The following is a 23,170-nucleotide window of genomic DNA, read 5'->3' as shown; positions in this document are numbered from 1 at the left end:
TAAAACTGATGATCCTTATAGCAGATTATGCACTGCCAAATATAGATGTCAGTTTCTATGAGTTCAGCATACAAAACAGGATGACAGTGGGCTATAGTGAGATGAAAAGTATAAACCTTAAAATCATCTGGGGAATGTCATCTGGCAATAAAAAATAATTTCAGTGCACTAAAGCACTAAATTAATTTTTCTTAAACTAGAAATTAAAAGCTAAAAGTTGTTCTTTGGAAAGATAAACAAAATTGATAAACCTTTATCAAGACTCATCAAGAAAAAAAGGAGAGGGCTCAATCAATAAAATGAGAAATGAAAAAGGAGAAAGTACAACAGACACCACAGAAATGCAAAGGACCATCAGAGACTACTACAAGCAACTATATGCCAATAAAATGGACAACCTAGAAGAAATGGGTAAATTCTTAGAAATATACAATCTCCCAAGACCGAACCAGAAAGAAATAGAAAATATGAACAGATCAATTACCAGTAATGAAATTGAATCAGTAATTTAAAAACTCCCAACAAACAAAAATCAAGGACAAATGGCTTCTCAGTGAATTCTACTGAAGATTTAGAGAAGAATTAACACATATCCTTCTGAAACTATTCCAAAAAATTGAAGAAGAAGGAACACTCCCAAATTCATTCTATTAGGCCACTATCACCTTTATACCAAAACCAGACAAAGATACTACAAAAAAATAAAATTACAGGCCAATATCACTGTTGAACAGACACAAAAATACTAGCAAACTGAATCCAACAATACATTAAAAGGACCATAAATCATGATCAAGTGGGATTTATCTCAGAGATGCAAGGATTTTTCAATAACTGCAAATCAATCAATGTGATATACCACATTAACAAATTGAAGGATTAAAAACCATATGATCATTTCAATAGATGCAGAAAAAGCTTTTGACAAAATTCAACACCCATTGGTGATAAATACTCTCCAGAAAGTGGGCATAGAGGGAACCTATCTCAACATGATAAAGTCCATATATGACAAACGCACAGCTAACATCATTCTTAAAAATCATATGATCATTTCAATAGATGCAGTAAAAGCTTTTGACAAAATTCAACACCCATTGGTGATAAATACTCTCCAGAAAGTGGGCATAGAGGGAACCTACCTCAACATGATAAAGTCCATATATGACAAACGCACAGCTAACATCATTCTTAAAAATCATATGATCATTTCAATAGATGCAGTAAAAGCTTTTGACAAAATTCAGCACCCATTGGTGATAAATACTCTCCAGAAAGTGGGCATAGACGGAACCTTCCTCAACATGATAAAGTCCATATATGGCAAACGCACAGCTAACATCATTCTCAATGGTGAAAAACTGAAGGCATTTCCTCTAAGATCAGGAACAAGACAAAGATGTCCACTCTCGCCACTTTTATTCAACATAGTTTTGGAAGTTCTAGCCATGGCAATCAGAGAAGAAAAAGAAATAAAAGGAATTCAAATTTGAAAGAAGAAGTAAAACTGTCACTGTTTGCAGATGACATGATACTATACACAGAAAATTCTAAAGACACTACCAGAAAACTACAAGAGCTCATTGATGAATTTGGTAAATTTGCAGGATACAGAATTAATACACATATCTCTTGCATTCCTATACCTTAAAAATGAAAGATCAGAAAAAGAAATTAAGGTAACAATTCCATTTACCATTGTATCAAAAATAATAAAATACCTAGGAATAAACCTACCTAAGGAAACAAAAGACAAGTACTCAAAAAACTATAAGATGCTGATGAAAGAAATAAAGAAATGAAACAAACAGATGGAGAGATATACCATGTTCTTGGATTGGAAGAATCAATATTGTCAAAATGACTATATTACCCAAAGCAATCTAGGGATTCAATGCAATACTTATCAAATCACAAATGGCATTTTTCTCAAAACCAAAACAAATTTTTTTTACAATTTGTATTGAAACAAAAAAGATACTGAGTAGCCAAAGCAATATTGAGAAAGAAAAACTCAGTTGGAGGAATCAGGCTCCCTGACTTCAGACTATACTACAAAGCTACAGTACAAAACTGTGTGGTACTGATACAAAAACAGATATATAGATCAATGGAGCAGGATAGAAAGCCCAGAAATAAACCCATCCACTTATGGCCAATTAATCTATAGCAAAGGAGGCAAGAGTATACAATGGAGAAAAGAGTCTCTTCAACAAGTGGTGCTGGAAAAACTGGACAGAAGAATGAAATTAGAACATTCTCTAACACCATATACAAAAATAAACTCAAAATGGATCAAATACATAAAAGTAAGGCCAGACACTATAAAACTCTTAGAGTAAAACATAGGCAGAACACTCTTTGACATAAATCACAGCAATATGTATTTGGATCTGTCTCCTAGAGTATGAAAATAAAAACAAAAATAAACAAGTGGGACCTAATTAAACTTAAAAGTGTTTGCACAGCAAAGGAAACCATAAACAAAATGAAAAGACAGCCCACAGAATGGGAGAAAATATTTGCAAATGAAGAGACTGAAAAGGAATTAATCTCCAACATTTACAAACAGCTCATGCAGCTCAATATCAAAAAAAACAAATAAAAAAACCCAATCAAAAAATGGGCAGATGACCTAAATAGACATTTCTGCAAAGAAGACATACAGATGGCCAACAGGCACATGAAAAAATGCTCAACATTGCTCATTATTAGAGAAATGCTAATCAAAACTACAGTGAGGTATCACCTCACACTGGTCAGAATGGCCATCATCAAAAAGTCTACAAACAATAAATGTTGGAGAGGGTGTGGAGAAAAGGAAACCCTCCTACACTGTTGGTGGGAATGTAAATTGTTACAACCACTATGGAGATAAGTATGGAGATTCCTTAAAAAACTAAAAATAGAACTACCATATGATCCAGCAATCCCACTCCTGGCTGTATATCCAGAGAAAACTATAATTTGAAAAATTACAGGCACCCCAATGCTCATTGCAGCACTATTTACAATAGCCAAGATATGGAAGCAACTCAAATGTTTATCAACAGAGGAATGGATAAAGAAGATGTGGTACATATATACAATGGAATATTACTCAGCCATAAAAAAGAATGAAATAATGCCATTTGTAGCAACATGAATGGACTTAGAGATTATCAAGAGAAAAACAAATATCATATGAGATGACTTATATGTAGAATCTAAAAAAATGATACAAATAAACTTATTTACAAAACAGTTACCAAAGGGGATGGAAAGAGAGATAAATTAGGTATTTGGGTTTAACATATACACACTACTATATATAAAATAAGTAAACTACAAGGACCTACTGTATAGTACAGGGAACTATGCTCAATATCTTGTAGTAACCCATAATGGAAAAGAATCTCAAAAAGAATATATATATATATATATATATATATATATGTATATATTTATACACACACATATATATGTGTGTGTGTGTGTGTGTTTGTATAACTGAATCACTTTTCTGTACACTTGAAACTAACACAACATTGTAAATTTAACTATAATTAAATTTAAAATAAATATTCCAATTAAAATGCAAAGGTTATCAGACAGTAAAAATAAATAGACCAAGTAATAGACAAAAAAGAAACGAACAATATTTGATCCTCTGGAGAATTACATCTTAAATAAAATGACACAAAAAGTTAAAATTCAAAATATCAAAGAGATATGATATACCATGCATATAGTAACTGAAACTTGTGTATATAAATTCATTGACTAAATAGACTTTAAGGTAAGATTTATTACTTGAGATAAAGAGGAGCATGTAATAATAATAAAAGTGGTTAATTTGGGGGAAAGATATAACTAGCATAAATTTGTATGCTACCAAAATATAAAATAAAAGCAGAAATAAAGGGATAAATAGAAAAGCCTAAGTCAGAGCCAGAGGTTTAAAAACAACTGTCTTTACAAACTGATAGACAAACTGACAAGAAATCAGTAGATAGATAGAGAAATTGAAAAATACTGTTATCAAAATGATCTAGTTAGGTCACAAAAAATGTAGAACATATTTTTAATAACCATGCAAATTTTACAATAATGGATAATATGCTGGATCATAAAGCAAATAAAGTATAAAACAAATTAAAACATACAGAATATCTTCACTGATTGTAATGAATCAAAATAGAAACTAAAAACGAATGTTTGAAGATTAAAATCCCTAAATTTTCAAAATGTTTAAGAAAACCTATTTCTGAATACTCTAATGGTCAATAAAAAAGTAAAATTAGAAAATATGTTAAATAATTACTAAAGAAAACAATATATCAAAATTTGTGGCATGCAGTTAATGAAGTACTTTCAGAGAAATTATTGCCTTAAAGACCTATTTGTAAAATTATAAGGTTTCTCATAATGAAACTTCTAAAAAATATTGCAACTGAAACGCAAATAAAAGTAGAAGGAAGAAAAATATACATGAGAACAAAAAATCTATTAAAATAAAACAAGGTTCAAGAGTCTCAAAAAGTTTATATCACTACACATACTTAAAATATCAATAGATAATAAGAGTAGAATATAACTATTTATATGTCAATAAATATGAAATTTTAGGTAAAATTTAAAATTGCTCAGAGAAAACATAACTTTAAAAATCTGATACAAGAACAAATTAGAAAATTTGAATAATCCCAATTTCAATTTTTAAAAAGTCAATCCATTTTTAAAAACAAGTTGGTCAATGTAAATTATCACATTAATGTAATAATAATATAATCATCTCAATACATTCAAATTTTTAATCAACTTCAATACCTAATCATTATTTTAAAAAACCAAAAATATCTCATAACCCTCTTAACAAACTAAAAATAGAAAAGAACATTCTTAATCTAATAAAAAATATTATCTACAAAATTATTGAGACTAGTTGAATGTTTATCCCAGAGATAAGGAACAAAATTAAAATGTCTGCTATCACCAATTCAGTTCAAAAGTATCCTAAAGGCCCTACTCAGTGCAATAAAGAAAGAAAAAAATGAACTCAGAAGTAGACAACATAACTGTATAGGTAGAATATACAGAAGAATTCAAAAATAAATGACTGGAATTAATAGGTGCCATTAGTTAAGATTTGGGGTAGCATATCAATATAAACACTTCAATTGTATTTTGATATAGTGGTAACAAACAAGTTGAAATGAAATTTAAAACACCATTCATAATAGCATCAAATACTTAGGATTAATCTAATAATCAGTGTGTATATCTCTACTCTGAAAATTACAAAACTTACCAAGAAAATTAAAGAAGACCTAAATAAATGGAGAGGTAGAACATGTTCATGGATTGGAAGATTCAATAGTGTAAATAGGGGGTCTGGGCAAGATGGCGGAAGAGTAAGACGCGGAGATCACCTTCCTTCCCACAGATACAGTAGAAATACATCTACACGTGGAACTGCTCCTACAAAACACCCACTGAACGCTGGCAGAAGACGTCAGACCTCCCAAAAGGCAAGAAAATCCCCACGTACTTGGGTAGGGCAAAAGAAAAAAGAAATAACAGAGACAAAAGAATAGGGACAGGACCTGCACCAGTGGGAGGGAGCTGTGAAGGAGGAAAGGTTTCCACACACTAGGAAGTCCCTTCGCGGGCAGAGACTGCGGGTGGCAGAGGGGGGAAGTTTCGGAGCCACGGAGGAGAGCACAGCCACAGGGGTGCGGAGGGCAAAGCAGAGAGATTCCCGCACAGAGGATCGGCGCCGAGCAGCACTCACCAGCCCGAGAGGCTTGTCTGCTCAGCCGCCGGGGCAGGCGGGGGCTGGGAGCTGAGGCTCGGGCTTCGGTGCTAGCCGGGAGGGAGTCCGGGAAAAAGACTGCAGCTGCCGAAGAGGCAAGAGACTTTTTCTTGCCTCTTTGTTTCGCGGCGCGCAAGGAGAGGGGATTCAGAGCGCCGCCTAAACGAGCTCCAGAGACGGGCGCGAGCCGCGGCTATCAGCGCGGATCCCACAGCAACAGGGGTGCAGAGGGAAAAACGGAGAGATTCCCGCACAGAGTGTCGGCGCTGAGCAGCACTCACCAGCCCGAGAGGCTTGTCTGCTCCCCCACCGGGGCGGGTGGGGGCTGGGAGCTGAGGCTCGGGCTTCCGTCGGATCGCAGGGAGAGGACTGGGGTTGGCGATGTGAACACAGCCTGAAGGGGCTAGCGCACAACAGCTAGCCGGGAGGGAGCCCGAGAAAAAGTCTGCAGCTGCCGAAGAGGCAAGAGACTTTTTCTTGCCTCTTTGTTTCACGGCGCGCAAGGAGAGGAGATTCAGAGCGCCGCTTAAACGAACTCCAGAGACGGGAACAAGCTGCGGCTATCAGCGTGGACCCCAGAGACGGGCATGAGACACTAAGGCTGCTGCTGCCGCCACCAAAAAGCCTGTGTGCGAGCACAGGTCACTCTCCACACCGCCCCTCCCGGGAGCCAGTGCAGCCCGCCAGGGCCAGGCTCCCGTGATCCGGGGACAACTTCCCTGGGAGAACGCACGGCGCGCCTCAGGCTGCTGCAACGTCACGCCGGCTTCTGCTGCCGCAGGCTCACCCCGCCTCCTCCGTACCGCTCCCTCCCCCCAGGCCTGACTGAGCCAGAGCCCCCGAAGCAGCTGCACCTTTAACCCCGTTCTGTCTGGGCGTGGAACAGACGCCCTCAGGGGACCTACATGCAGAGGCGGGTCCAAATCCAAAGCTGAACCCCGGGAGCTGTACGAACAAAGAAGAGAAAGGGAGATCTCTCCCAGCAGCCTCAGAAGCAGCAGATTAAAACTCCACAAACAACTTGATGTGCCTGCATCTGTTGAATACCTGAATAGACAACGAATCATCCCAAAATTAGGAGGTGGACTTTGGGAGCAGGATATATTCATTTTTCCCCTTTTCCTTTTTTTGTGAGTGTATATGTGTATGCTTCTGGGTGAGATTTTGTCTCTATAGTTTGCTCTCACCGTTAGTCCTAGGGTTAGGTCCGTCCGTTTTTGTTTTTGTTTTATTTTTTTTACTTAAAAAATTTTTTTTCCCTAATAAACGTTTTCTTAATAATTTTTTCCTTATTTTCTATTTTTAAAAAATTAAAAAAAATTTTAATAAGTTTTTTCATATTTTTATTTTAAAAAATTAAAATATTTTTTTCTTAAATTTTTTTCTTAATAATTTTTTTCTTATTTTTATTATAAAAAATTAATAAATCTATTTATAAAAATTAAAAAAATTTTTTTCTTAATAAATTTACTCTTAATAATTTTTTTCTTATTTTATATTATAATAGCTTTATTTTATTTTATTTTATCCTCTTTCTTTCTTTCTTTCTATTTTTTCTCCCTTTTATTCTGAGCCGTGTGAATGAAAGGCTCTTGGTGCTCCAGCCAGGCAACAGGGCTGTGCCTCTGAGGTGGGAGAGCCAACTTCAGGACACTGGTACACAAGAGACCTCCCAGCTCCACGTAATACCAAACGGCGAAAATCTCTCAGAGATCTCCATCTCAACATCAAGACCCAGCTTCACTCAACGACCAGCAAGCTACAGTGCTGGACACCCTATGCCAAACAACTAGCAAGACAGGAACACTGCCCCATCCATTAGCAGAGAGGCTGCCTAAAATCATAATAAGGCCACAGACACCCCAATACACACCACCAGACGTGGACGTGCCCACCAGAAAGACAAGATCCAACCTCATCCACCAGAACACAGGCACTAGTCCCCTCCACCAGGAAGCCTACACAACCCACTGAACCAACCTTAGCCACTGGGGAGAGATACCAAAAACAATGGGAACTACGAACCTGCAGCCTGTGAAAAGGAGACCCCAAGCACAGTAAGATAAGCAAAATGAGAAGACAAAAAAACACACAGCAGGTGAAGGAGCAGGGTCAAAACACACGAGACCTAACAAGTGAAGAGGAAATAGGCAGTCTACCTGAAAAAGAATTCAGAATAATGATAGTAAAGTTGATCCAAAATCTTGGAAATAGAATAGACAAAATGCAAGAAACATTTAACAAGGACGTAGAAGAACTAAAGAGGAACCAAGCAACGATGAAAAACACAATAAATGAAATTAAAAATACTCCAAATGGGATCAATAGCAGAATAACTGAGGCAGAAGAACGGATAAGTGACCTGGAAGATAAAATGGTGGAAATAACTACTGCAGAGCAGAATGAAGAAAAAAGAATGAAAAGAACTGAGGACAGTCTCAGAGACCTCTGGGACAACATTAAATGCACCAACATTCGAATTATAGGGGTCCCAGAAGAAGAAGAGAAAAAGAAAGGGACTGAGAAAATATTTGAAGAGATTATAGTTGAAAACTTCCCTAATATGGGAAAGGAAATAGTTAATCAAGTCCTGGAAGCACAGAGAGTCCCATACAGGATAAATCCAAGGAGAAACACGCCAAGACACATATTAATCAAACTGTCAAAAATTAAATATAAAGAAAACATATTAAAAGCAGCAAGGGAAAAACAACAAATAACACACAAGGGAATCTCCATAAGGTTAACAGCTGATCTTTCAGCAGAAACTCTACAAGCCAGAAGGGAGAAGCAGGATATACTTAAAATGATGAAGGAGAAAAACCTACAACCAAGATTACTCTACCCAGCAAGGATCTCATTCAGATTTGAGGGAGAAATTAAAACCTTTACAGAAAAGCAAAAGCTGAGAGAGTTCAGCACCACCAAACCAGCTTTACAACAAACGCTAAAAGAACTTCTCTAGGCAAGAAACACAAGAGAAGGAAAAGACCTACAATAACAAACCCAAAACATTTAAGAAAATGGGAATAGGAACATACATATCGATAATTACCTTAAATGTAAATGGATTAAATGCTCCCACCAAAAGACACAGACTGGCTGAATGGATACAAATACAAGACCCATATATATGCTGTCTACAAGAGACCCACTTCAGACCTAGAGACACATACAGACTGAAAGTGAGGGAATGGAAAAAGATATTCCATGCAAATGGAGATCAAAAGAAAGCTGGAGTAGCAATTCTCATATCAGACAAAATAGACTTTAAAATAAAGACTATTACAAGAGACAAAGAAGGACACTATATAATGATCAAGGGATCGATCCAAGGGGAAGGTATAACAATTGTAAATATTTATGCACCCAACATAGGAGCACCTCAATACATAAGGCAAATACTAACAGCCATAAAAGGGGAAATCGACAGCAACACAATCATAGTAGGGGACTTTAACACCCCACTTTCACCAATGAACAGATCATCCAAAATGAAAATAAATAAGGAAACATAAGTTTTAAATGATACATTAAACAAGATGGACTTAATTGATATTTATAGGACATTCCACACAAAAACAACAGAAAACACATTTTTCTCAAGTGCTCATGGAACATTCTCCAGGATAGATCATATCTTGGGCCACAAATCAAGCCTTGGTAAATTTAAGAAAATTGAAATCGTATCAAGTATCTTTTCCGACCACAACGCTATGAGACTAGATATCAATTACAGGAAAAGATCTGTAAAAAATACAAACACATGGAGGCTACACAATACACTACTTAATAACGAAGTGATCACTGAAGAAATCAAAGGGGAAATCAAAAAATACCTAGAAACAAATGACAATGGAGACACAACGACCCAAAACCTATGGGACGCAGCAAAAGCAGTGCTAAGAGGGAAGTTTATAGCAATACAAGCCTACCTCAAGAAACAGGAAACATCTCGAATAAACAACCTAACCTTGCACCTGAAGCAATTAGAGAAAGAAGAACCAAAAAACCCCAAAGTTAGCAGAAGGAAAGAAATCATAAAGATCAGATCAGAAATAAATGAAAAAGAAATGAAGGAAACAATAGCAAAAATCAATGAAACTAAAAGCTGGTTCTTTGAGAAGATAAACAAAATTGATAAACCACTAGCCAGACTCATCAAGAGAAAAAGGGAGAAGACTCAAATCAATAGAATTAGAAATGAAAAAGGAGAAGTAACCACTGACACTGCAGAAATACAAAGGATCATGAGAGATTACTACAAGCAACTCTATGCCAATAAAATGGACAACCTGGAAGAAATGGACAGATTCTTAGAAATGCACAACCTGCCAAGACTGAACCAGGAAGAAATAGAAAATATGAACAGACCAATCACAAGCACTGAAATTGAAACTGTGATTAAAAATCTTCCAACAAACAAAAGCCCAGGACCAGATGGCTTCACAGGCGAATTCTATCAAACATTTAGAGAAGAGCTAACACCTATCCTTCTCAAACTCTTCCAAAATATTGCAGAGGAAGGAACACTCCCCAACTCATTCTACGAGGCCACCATCACCCTGATACCAAAACCAAACAAAGATGTCACAAAGAAAGAAAACTACAGGCCAATATCACTGATGAACATAGATGCAAAAATCCTCAACAAAATACTAGCAAACAGAATCCAACAGCACATTAAAAGGATCATACACCATGATCAAGTGGGGTTTATCCCAGGAATGCAAGGATCCTTCAATATACGCAAATCAATCAACGTGATACACCATATTAACAAATTGAAGGAGAAAAACCATATGATTATCTCAATAGATGGAGAGAAAGCTTTTGACAAAATTCAACACCCATTTATGATAAAAGCCCTGCAGAAAGTAGGCATAGAGGGAACTTTCCTCAACATAATAAAGGCCATATATGACAAACCCACAGCCAACATTGTCCTCAATGGTGAAAAACTGAAATCATTTCCACTAAGATCAGGAACAAGACAAGGTTGCCCACTCTCACCACTATTATTCAACATAGTTTTGGAAGTGTTAGCCACAGCAATCAGAGAAGAAAAAGAAATAAAAGGAATCCAAATCGGAAAAGAAGAAGTGAAGCTGTCACTGTTTGCAGATGACATGATACTATAAATAGAGAATCCTAAAGATGCTACCAGAAAACTACTAGAGCTAATCAATGAATTTGGTAAAGTAGCAGGATACAAAATTAATGCACAGAAATCTCTTGCATTCTTATACACTAATGATGAAAAATCTGAAAGTGAAATTAAGAAAACACTCCCGTTTACCATTGCAACAAAAAGAATAAAATACCTAGGATTAAACCTACATAAGGAGGTAAAAAACCTGTACTCAGAAAACTATAAGACACTGATGAAAGAAATCAAAGATGACACAAACAGATGGAGAGATATACCATGTTCTTGGATTGGAAGAATCAATATTGTGAAAATGAGTATACTACACAAATCAATCTACAGATTCAATGCAATCCCTATCAAATTACCAATGGCATTTTTCACAGAACTAGAACAAAAAAATCTTAAAATTTTTATGGAGACACAGAAGAACCCGAATAGCCAAAGCAGTTTTGAGGGAAGAAAATGGAGCTGGAGGAATCAGACTCCCTGACTTCAGGCTATACTACAAAGCTACAGTAATCAAGACAATATGGTACTGGCACAAAACAGAAATATAGATCAATGCAACAGGATAGAAAGCCCAGATATAAACACACACACCTATGGTCACCTAATCTATGACAAAGGAGACAAGGAGAAAAGACAGTCTCTTCAGTAAGTGGTGATTGGAAAACTGGACAGCTACATGTAAAAGAATGAAATTAGAACACTCCCTAACACCATACACAAAAGTAAACTCAAAATAGATTAAAGACCTAAATGTAAGACTACACACTATAAAACTCCTAGAGGAAAACATGGGAAGAACACTAATTGACATAAATCACAGCAAGATCTTTTTTGACCCACCTCCTAGAGTAATGGAAATAAAAACAAAAATAAAGAAATGGGACCTAATGAAACTTAAAAGCTTTTGCACAGCAAAGGAAACCATAAACAAGATGAAAAGACAACCCTCACAATGGGGGAAAATATTTGCAAACAAAGCAACTGACAAAGGATTAATCTCCAAAGTTTACAAGCAGCTCATGCAGGTCAATATCAAGAAACAAACAACCCCATCCAAAATAGGGCAGAAGACCTAAATAGACATTTCTCCAAAGAAAATATACAGATTGCCAGGAAACACATGAAAGGATGCTCAACATCACTAATTATTAGAAAAATGCAAATAAAAACTACAATGAGTTATCACCTCACACGTGTTAGAATGGGCATAATCAGAAAACCTATAAACAACAAATGCTGGAGAGCATGTGGAGAAAGGGGAACCCTCTTGGACTGTTGGTAGGAATATAGATTGATACAGCCACTATGGAAAACAGTATGGAGGTTCCTTAAAAAGCTAAAAATAGAATTACCATATGACCTAGCAATCCCACTACTGGGGATATACCCAGAGAAAACCATAATTCAAAAAGACACATGCACCTTAATGTTCTTTGCAGCACTATTTACAATGGCCAGGTCATGGAAGCAACCTAAATGCCTATTGACAGGTGAATGGATAGTGAAGATGTGGTACATATATACAGTGGAATATTACTGAGCCATGAAAAGGAATGAAACTGTGTCATTTGTAGAGATGTGGATGGATCTAGAGACTGTCATACAGAGTGAAGTAAGTCAGAAAGAGAAAAGCAAATATCTTATATTAACGCATATATGTGGAATCTAGATAAAATGGTAGAGATGACCCAGTTTGCAAGGCAGAAATAGAGACACAGATGTAGTGAACAAATGTATGGACAACAATGGGGGAAAGTGGAGGGGGGGGTGGTGGTGGGATGAATTGGGAGATTGGGATTGACATATATACACTAATATGTATAAAATAGATAACTAATAAAAACCTGCTGTATAAAAAATAATAATAAAAAAAGAATATGGGAGAGTGTAGTGAATCTTGGAGGCAATAAAATAGGGAGCTTTTCAGGCTCTGGAAATGCTCTGACTCTTTATTTGGGTGGTGATTACATAGGTGGTTTAACTTTGTAAAAATGCACTGAATGCACACTGATGTTCATTGCAGCACTATTTACAATAACCAGAACAAGGAAGCAATCTAAATGTCCACTGACAAAGGAATGGATAAAGAGGCTGTGGTACATATATACAATGGAATATTACTCAGCCATAAAAAGGAACAAAATGGTGCCATTTGCAGAGATGTGGATGGACCTAGAGACTGTCATACAGAGTCAAGTAAGTCAGAAAGAGAAAAACAAATATCATATAATATTGAGTATATGTGGAATGTAGAAAAATGGTACAGATGAACTTATTTGCAAAGCAGAAATAGAGTCACAGATGTAGAGAACAAACTTATGGTTACCAAAGGGGAAAGAAGGAAGTGGGATGATTGGGAGATTGGGATTGACATATATACATTACTAAGTATAAAATAGATAACTAATGAGAACATACTGTATAACACAGGGAACTTTATTCAGTTCTCTGTGGTGACTTAAATGGGAAGGAAATCTATAAAAGAGAGGCTATATGTATATGTATAGCTGATTCACTTTGCTGCACAGCAGAAACTAACACAACATTGTAAAGCATCTATACTCCAATAAAAACTAATTTTAAAATAAATAAATTAAAAAAATACATTGAGTTGTATGCTTAGGTTTTGTGTCCTTAGTGAATGTATGATATACTTCATTAAAACATAGTTTAGTGCCTAACACACACACACACACCCCTCAGAGGAAAAGGTAGGTGCCTTTAGTTATCAATTTCAGTTCTGGTTCTTCACTACAAATGTAGCATATGATCATGCACATTCTCTCTCTCCATCTCTCTCTTTTCCTCTCTCTCTCTTCCTTTTTCCATTTCTTGCTCCTCTCCTCACTTATCCTGCTATTGAATCCCTGTCTAATGCTTTTATGTTTTTCCCATCACCTTATATTACTTCTGGAGGTACCTCTTTTTCTTCATCTTCACAAGGACCTTACATTTGGTGACCTAACTGTACTGCCCAGTTCTCAGTAGTCCCAAAATATATGCAATAGAATGTTTAATATTTCTTTTCACTTAACCCAAGCTTTTATAAGACTGTTAACATAGGAATTATAATAGGTAAGTAAGGTTAACCTCCATTTATTTCTCTAGTTATGTGAGTTCCACTTTGTAGTCATTTCAAATGCTTGGAGGAGTCTCATTAACTTTACAAGGTAAGACTGGATTTACAGAGCAAATATGTATATGGAGAAAGCAACACCTGCAGGTTCTGTTTTTATTGGAGGTTTTCTGTTGCCTTTTTCTCTCTCTAATGCAGACGCATTTTACAGGATTACTTTTTATGGAACAAAATGGACAGGCAATAAAATGCAGATGGCAAGGTGCCTCTTCCAACAGGCACTCAGGTGAGAGGATGCGCCCAAAGACTATGAATTTTATGAGGGGGTTAATGCAATTAATGTATTTTACATTATTTTGAATAACAGACAACATTGCCCCAAGCCTCTGTTTCAGGTAGCATACTTTCTAAACAAATTCACATCTTTTAAGTAAACTTTAAAAACAAGTATAAAATTATTCCTAGTTCTAAATTATTTTTATCTGCTTTAACTAGTTCTTCTTTCCAGAGACTAGACCATGAAATAATTAAATTGAGTGTTTCTTATTGTCATTCAGCTTTGACTAGTGCTTAACTCTGAAGCTTAACTATTTTGAGCATATGATGAAGGAACAAGCTGCGACTATTATGCAGTCATCCTTCACTATTATCAAGTATTATCTAATAAGCATTCAATCATTAGAAGTAGGAAAATATACAGAATACATAAATGCCAGTCAAATGAATACATAGGGTATATTTCAATAGTACTCACTACTATGTGTAAAATTTATAAGAGATGTTAATAGGTAATTGGTTACCACGCGAAATTGTGTTTTTCTTACATTGAAGTAGTGTGTGACACATATGTCTCTATTGCATGCTGTCTGCCCACAGTACTAAATATTTCAAGTTCCACTCATGGGCATATGGTAGGATTGCACTTCCTTACACCCTTGATATAAGGTTTGAACATGTGACTTGTTTTACCAGTAAAAATGTGAGCAGAAGTGTTGCATAGCACTTCCATATGGAAAACATTGAGTCAGTGTGAGACTTACAATCCTTTCTTTCTCTATGCCAAAGATGCAGCTATGTTCCAGAAAGTGTTTGCTCTGGAAGCCTGCATCTGGGGGTGCATAGGATGCCTAGACAACCTATGATAACCAGGTTGCTTCAGTGAGAAATAAATATTTGTGGTTTTAAGCTGCTTAAATTCACAGATTATATATAACCAAATTTGTAACACAGTACATCTTGATTGTGGTACACCCTGAGCCTAGAATGATGTCTGCTTTATCATAGGTGCTCAACAATCTTTACTAAACTCAACAGTTGGACTGAGGAAAATACTTTAGTTACTGAGGAAAATTCACAGATGCATAAAAGAAAAGAAGTTCATGTGACATGAATTTGAAGCTGCTAGATCAAGGGTCCCCAACCCCCAGACTGTGGACCAGGACTGGTCTGTGGCCCATTAGGAACCGGGCCGCACAGTAGGAGATGAGTAGCGGGTGAGCAAGTGAAGCTTCATCTGCCACTTCCCATCACTCCCCATTGCTTGCATTATTGCCTGAACTATCCTCCTTCCCCCGTCTGTCCATGGAAAAATTGTCTTCCACAAAACCAGTCCCTGGTGACAAAAAGGGCTGGGGGCCGCTGCACTAGGTGACGTTTTGGGGGGCTCCGAGGAGCTCCGGTTCTTTATGTCTCAGCACAGAAAGAATTCAGTGAGAGGCAAAGTGATAGATAAGTGATTTATTAGAATAGGATGCTTGTGAGGCTTATAAGTGGGTGGGTGAGAGGGTGCCATGCCCTGAGAACTTAGTGGGCTACAGTTTTATAATCAAAGGAAAATTTTATAGGGGGTTAATGCATAAAATTTGGTGGGGAAGGGGAAAAGACCACCTTCTTCCTCATTCTTGAGTAAATGTCACACTTGCATCATCAGTTCCTCCTCCATGTTGGGCCGAGGAGTTTTCTTGTCCCTACATGGTCAAGCCAGGACTGTCATGGTGCCATGAAAATGAGCAAAAAGGTGATAACATATGCTAAAAATGGTAAATCATCTCAGGTTTTAGTATAATGTCACCTTTTCCTTATATTTTTGTTTTTAGTGCAAGCAGAGGAGCATGTCCTAGGAATCATTAACTTACTGAGCTCACTGGGCAGGATGTGGGTCTCATGCCACTATTGTTTTATTGTTTTGAGGCATGTCTCATTCTTCTGTGGCATGGTTTTTTGCTAAGCAAGCCTGCTTGGTTTTGTGGTTAAGCAAAGCTGCTTTCTTGAGTGATCATTAACTTACAGGGGTCTCCCATATTTTTTCTTTACTTACAGTCTCCTAGTGGAATTAGTCACCTACTTTGTCCCTGTACTTTGTCCCTATCAAATTTGAGAAAAGCCAGTGGAAAGCTAAATTACAATACAGAATCACAAGTCAAAAGAGACTATCAGATAGTACTTACTTAGTCACCACATAAATGGCATACGTAATGAAAACTAGGACTTCAGGGGATGTGAGCAATAACTAGAGGCAAGCTCTCAAAGGCTTCTTGGATATAGAAGGATTTTAATCAGGTCCTTAAACATCAGTAGAGTTTGAAGAGGCAAACGTGATATTCTAGATGAAAGATGGAACTTGAAGAAATAAGGAAGTAATTAAGTTGGGCGTATTCAAATAATAATAGATTTTAAAGAAACCAACAATACATAAATTCAGAAGACTAGAAATAAATATGACTGGAAACATGTTGTAGAACCAGATTTGGCAACTCTTTAATGAAACTCTGGGAGTTTGAATTTTATCCTTTAAGCAGGAGTAATTGAAGTTTATTATCATGGGAATAAGACATAGAACTGCATGACTAGTTCAAGGGTCAGACTGAAGGAAGATTAAGGAGAGCTTTTACAGGTAGAAGAGAATAAAAGTGGGGTTTTAGGAGACATTTCTAAAAACACTACTAAGGAAATATTCTTTTGTATACTGGGCTTTTAGCTAAAGTTTAGAGATAAGAAAGGGAAATAGAGGGCAGTAAAAAATGTTTTCAAATTAAGTATTAGCTGTAAGTCTGCCAAATAAAACAAATGCCAACAAAGCTAAAAATTACACAGCTGTGTCAAGCAAAGGAAATATACACTGTTATTAGATTCACTGTATATTTTGGTGAAGGGAAAGCTCAGGTATCTTGCAGACTGAAAAGGAGCTCATGGTCATTATGCTAATTAGCACTGAAAGCTAGCTCATTGGAGAGGATGGAATGAGTCCATAGTCCTGTATACAGTTGGTTAAAATAATTTGTTCCCTAGTCAGGAAAATATTCAGTTAGTTTCAGTAATGGTCTGGTGTCCTAGGGTCAAATTTCATGTTCCAATATTAGCTTCAGAAGGTTAGAAATAGTTGGAATGAAATCCAAATGTAAATTTTGATGCTTCAGGCAAGAGATACTATAAGAGAAACATTTCCCTTTTGAAGTGTTCCTAATGTCCTTTTCCATGATCAACACAAGGATTTTTTGCACTGACTACTGTCAGTCACTGACAATAGTGACTAGACATCCACTGCTGCCATGTAACAGTGACCTAGTCCCTCTCCTTGCAGAAATTTTCTCCCACCTTCCTTCCTACTTGAAGTCTGGCTCTTGAAACTGTACTCTCAGATTGCTCATGAAACATTTAAATTATGTTAACTTATTAAGTATTACTAATCTTTGAACCATATTTTTCTTCCTTGAAAACTACTCCAGATTTTACTTTCCATTACCAAGAAGATCACTTTTCCTTTTAAAAAATGGCATATAGGGCTTCCCTGGTGGCGCAGTGGTTGAGAATCTGCCTGCCGATTCAGGGGACATGGGTTCGAACCCTGGTCTGGGAAGATCCCACATGCCGCGGAGCAACTAGGCCCGTGAGCCACAATTACTGAGCCTGCGCGTCTGGAGCCTGTGCTCTGCAACAAGAGAGGCCGCGATAATGAGAGGCCCGCGCACCGCGATGAAGAGTGGCCCCCACTTGCCGCAACTAGAGGAAGCCCTAGCACAGAAACGAAGACCCAACACAGCCATAAATAAATAAATAAATAAAATTAAAAAAAAAAAAAAAAAAAAAAAAAAAAAAAATGGCATATAGCTCTGAAGTAAATTTTATTACTTATGCTGACCCTTTTACTAGGAAAAGCACCTACAAAAATATTTTTCTTGTGAACTTTTAAAATTTCAAATATGTTCTTACTGGCTTATATGTACAGATTTTGAATTGTGAACACATCTTAGAACACCAAAGAAGAAAGGAAAGGGGGTGTGGGGAAAAATGGAGTAAGAAATGAGAAGAGAGAAATTCAGCAGAAAGGAGAGGAAAGAGAAGTAAAGAGAGGATAGCAAAGTGAGAATTCTATAGCATCTTCCATCTCTAAAATTATAGACACCTAGTTAGTCTGTTAAATGATCTTACCCAAGTAAATTTGTATGTGTGATCAAAGCCTTAAAGAAAATGATTAGGATTTCTACACAATCTCTGAAACATATGGTCATGTGGCAGAGAATTTGCATTTCTGGGTACCTTTCTTTTTTATGATTTTTTTCTTCCAGTTTTATTTATATATAATTGATATACAGCACTGTGTAAGTTTCAGTGTACAGCATAATGATTTGAATTACATACATTGTGAAGTAATTACCACAATAAATTTAGTGAACATTCATCATCTCTTAAAGATACAAAATTTTAAAAATAGAGAAAAATATCTTCTTGTGATGAGAGCTCATGATTTACTCTCTTTTCATATATAATGTACAATAGTGTTAATTATATTTATCATAGTGTGAATTACATCCCTATACTTATTTATCTGATAACTAAAAGTTTGTAACTTTCAGCTGCCTTTACCCAACTCTCCCTCCCCCAACACGCTGCCTCTGGTAACCAAAAATCTGATCTCTAATTTCTATGAGTTTATCTGTCTTTTTTTGAAGTATAATTGACCTACAACACTATGTTAGTTCCTGGAACACGAAATAGTGATTCCATATTTCTATACATTTCAGAATGATCAAAAAGTGATCCTATTTACCATCTGTCACCATGAAAAGATATTACATAATTATTGATTATATTTCCCACACTATACATTACATACCCATGACATTTATTTTACAACTGGAAGTTTGTACCTCTTAATATCTCTCACATATTTCTCTCTTCCTCCCATCCCCTCCCCTCTGGCAAGCATCTATTTTTTCTCTGAATCTGTGATCTGCTTTTGGTTTGTTATGCTGGTTTATTTCTAACATTCTACATATAAATGAAACCATAAATTATTTTTCTTTCTCTGTCTGACAATGCACTTAGCGTAATACCCTCTAGGTCCATCCATGTTGTTTTAAATGGCAAGATTTTGTTCTTTTTTATGGCTGAGTAATATTCCATTGTATACATACACAGTCTTCTTTGTCAATTCATCTATTGCACTTTGGTTGCATCCATATCTTGGCTATTGTAGGTAATGTTGCAGTGAACATTGGGGTACATATATCTATTTGAATTGGAGTTTTTGTTTTCTTCAGGTAAATATCCAAGAGTGGAGTTGCTGGATCCTGTGGTCATTCCATTTATAGGTTTTCTTAGGAACCTCCATACTATTTTCCATAGTGGCTGCATCAATTTACATTCCCACCAACAGTGCACAAAGTTCTCTTTTTTAAACATCCTGGCCAACACAGTTGTCTTTTTGATAATAGCTTTTCTGATGATGGCACCTGTTATCTCATTGTGGTTTTGATTTGCATTTCCCTGATAATTAGTGATGTTGGCTTCTTGTCAGGCCCCTGTTGGCCATTTTGTATATATTCTTTGGAACAACATCTATTCATATCCTCTCTCCATTGTTTAATCAGGTTGCTTGTTTTTGAAGTTGAGTTATATGAGTTCTTTGTATGATTTGGACATTAAGACAATGTCAGATATCATTTGCAAATATCTCATCCCATACTGTAGTTGACTTTTTTGTTTTATAGATAGTTCCTTTGCTGAATAAAAGCTCTTTAGTTTGATGCAGTCCCATTTGTTTATTTTTGCTTTTAGTTCCCATGGTTAAGGAGACAGACAAAAAAATATTACTAGGACTGATGTCAAAGAGCATACTGCCTATATTTTCTTCTTTGAGATTAATGAGTTCGGGTCTTACATTTAAGTTTTTAATCATTTTTTAGTTAATTTTTGTATATGGTGTGAGAAAGTAGTAAAGTTTGATTCTTTTGCATGTACCTGTCCAGTTTTCTCAACATTATTTATTAAAGAGGCTGTCTTTTCCCCATTGGATATTTTTGCCTACTTTCTCATAGAATTGATTGTCCATATAAACATTGCTTTATTTTTTGGCTCTCTATTTTGAACCATTCATTTATGTGTGTGTTTTTGTGCTAGTGCTAAACAAATGTTGTGTGATGACTGTAGCTGTAGTAGAGTTTGGAATCAGGGAACATGATACCTCCAGCTTTGTTCATCTTTCTCAAGATTGTTTTGGTGATTCAGGGTATTTTGTGTTTCCATATAAATTTTAGAATTATTTATTCTAGTTCTGTGAAAAATGTAATTGGTATTTTGATAAGGACTGTAGTGAATCTGTAGGTTGCCTTGGGTAGAATGATCATTTTAACAGTGTTAATTCTTCAAATAAATGAACACAGTATATCTTTCCATTGGTGTAGTCTTTAAGTTCTTTCATCAGTGTGTCACAGTTTTTAGAGTACATGTCTTTTACCTCCTTAGTTAGACTTATTCCTAGGTATGTTATTCGTTTTTGATGTGATTGCAAATGGGATTGTTTTCTTATTTCTCTTTCTCATTAGTGTACAAAAATGCAACAGATTTTTATATGTTAATTTTGTGTCCTGGTCCTTTCTCAATTTATTGATGAGTTCTAGTAGTTTTTTAGTGGTGTCTTTAGGATTTTCCATTAATAGTATCATGTCATCAGCAAACAGTGACAGCTTTATTTCTTCCTTTCCAACTTGGATTCTTTTTATTTCTTTTTTGCTGATTGTCATGGCTAGGATCTCCAATACTAGTTTGAATAAAAGTGGTGAGAGTGGACATCCTTGTCTTATTCCTGATCTTAGAGGAAATGCTTTCATCTTTTAATTGTTGAGTATGGTGTTTGCTGTGGGCTTGTCATACATGGCCTTTATTATGTTGAGGTATATTCCCTCTGTGCCTGCTTTGTGGAGAATTTTATCACAAGTGGATATTGAATTTTGTCAAAAGCATCTATTATGATGATCATATGATTTTTATTCTTCAATTTGTTAATGTGGTGTATCACATTAATTGATTTGTGGAAACTGAACCATCCTTGTATATCTGGGATAAATCCCACTTGGTCATGATGTATGATCCTTGTAATGTATAGCTGAATTCAATTTACTACTATTTTGTTGAGGATTTTTGCATCTATATTCATTAGTGATATTGGCCTGCAATTTTCTTTTTCTGTGATAACCTTGTCTGGTTTTGGTGTCAGGGTGATGCAGGTCTTCTAGAATAAGTCTGGAACCATTCCCTCCTCTGAAATTTTTTGGAACAATCTGAGAAGGATAGGTGTTAACTTTTCTTCAAGTGTTTGGTAGAAGTCATTCCCCCTCAATTTTTATTTGTTGGAAGTTTTTAAATTACTGACTCAATTTCATTACTGATAATCGGTCTCTTCATATTTTCTATTTCTTCCTATTTCAGTCTTGGGATTTTGTAAATTTCTAGGAATTTGTCCATTTCTTCTAAGTTGTCCATTTAATTGGCATATAATTGTTTGTAGTAATCTCTTGTAATCCTTTGTATATCTGTGTGGTGTCAGCTGTAACTTCTCCCTTTTCACTTTTTTGATTTGGGTCCTCTCTCTTTTTTCCTTCATGATTCTGGCTAAGAGATTTACCAATTTTGATTATCTTTTCAAAGGATTAGCTTTTCGTTGCATTGATCTTTTTTCTTTTTTCTTTTTTCTTTTTAGTCTCTATTTTGTATATTTCTGCTCTGATTTCATTCTTTCTTTCTTGCCACTAACTTTGGGTTTTGTTGATTCTTCTTTTTCTAGTTCTTTTAGGTGTAAGTTTAGATTGTTTATTTGAAATTGTTCTTGTTTCTTGAGGTAGGTCTGCATAGCTATAACTTCCCTCTTAGAATCACTCTTGCTCATCCCATGGATTTTTTTCTGAGTTTTATGGTTTATTAACACAAACACAATGTGCACATGAGCTGTCTATTCATTTTCTTTGTTATGCAGGCTGGCATTGGGATTGGTGACTCTGATGGCCAGCTGGGCTGCTCTTTCCACAGTGGTTTTGCAGTTCTTGGAGGAGACACTGTGAACAATCTCAGCACAGTAAGATTTTTTGCACCTTAGCAGCACTTCAAGCTTTTTGACATTGTGGACCAGGAACTTCCGGAAGCACAAGTGCTTTATTTTCTTGTTGCTCCCATAACAGATGTGGAGCATCAAGATCTGACCCTTGAATCTCCTGCACACCCTGTTTTCACTGCCTCTGGGTTTCTACAAGTTACACTTAATTTTGACATGTTGGTCTGACTTGTGCCGGATAAACTTCTTGGTCCTCTTTCTGATGATCTTGGGCTACACAAGGGGTCTGAGGGCAGCCATGATGCTCAGTAGGTGATGGTTGCCATCTCTGTAGGCAGTGCTGAAGAAGAGCCATCATATTGATTTTGGATCATTGTGTTTTCATTTGTCTCCAGGTATTTTTTGATTCTCTCTTTGATTTCTTAATTGACCATTTGGTTGTTTAGTAGTATACTGCTTCCACATATTTATGGTTTTCTGCAGTCTTTTTGTGTGTGTGTGTGTTTGATTTCTAGACTCATAGCATTGTGGTCAGAAAAGATACTTGATATTATTTCAGTTTTCTTAAATTTACTGAGACTTGTTTTGTGGCCTTGCATGTGATCTATCCTGGAATATGTTCCTTGTTCACTTGAAAAGAATATGTATTCTCTCTGCTTTGGGATGGGCTGTTCTTTATATATTTATTAAGTCCATCTTTTGTAATGCGATTTTTAAAGCCACTGTTTCCTTATTGATTTCTGTATAGATGATCTGCGCTTAGATATAAGTGAGGTGTTCAAATTCCCTAGTATTATTGTGTTATTGTCAATG

General features: G+C 36.1%; 1 pseudogene; it reads right to left on the bottom strand.

The window, feature by feature from the left end:
• Positions 1-22,258: 22,258 nt before the first annotated feature.
• LOC133075752 (large ribosomal subunit protein eL32-like) lies at positions 22,259-22,657 on the bottom strand (annotated as a pseudogene).
• Positions 22,658-23,170: the final 513 nt, after the last annotated feature.

This window comes from Eubalaena glacialis, chromosome 15 (genome assembly GCF_028564815.1).
Source record: "Eubalaena glacialis isolate mEubGla1 chromosome 15, mEubGla1.1.hap2.+ XY, whole genome shotgun sequence".
Lineage (NCBI taxonomy): Eukaryota > Metazoa > Chordata > Mammalia > Artiodactyla > Balaenidae > Eubalaena > Eubalaena glacialis.
The sequence above is the reverse complement of the archived record's forward strand: the minus strand, read 5'-3'. Positions and strand labels throughout refer to the sequence as shown.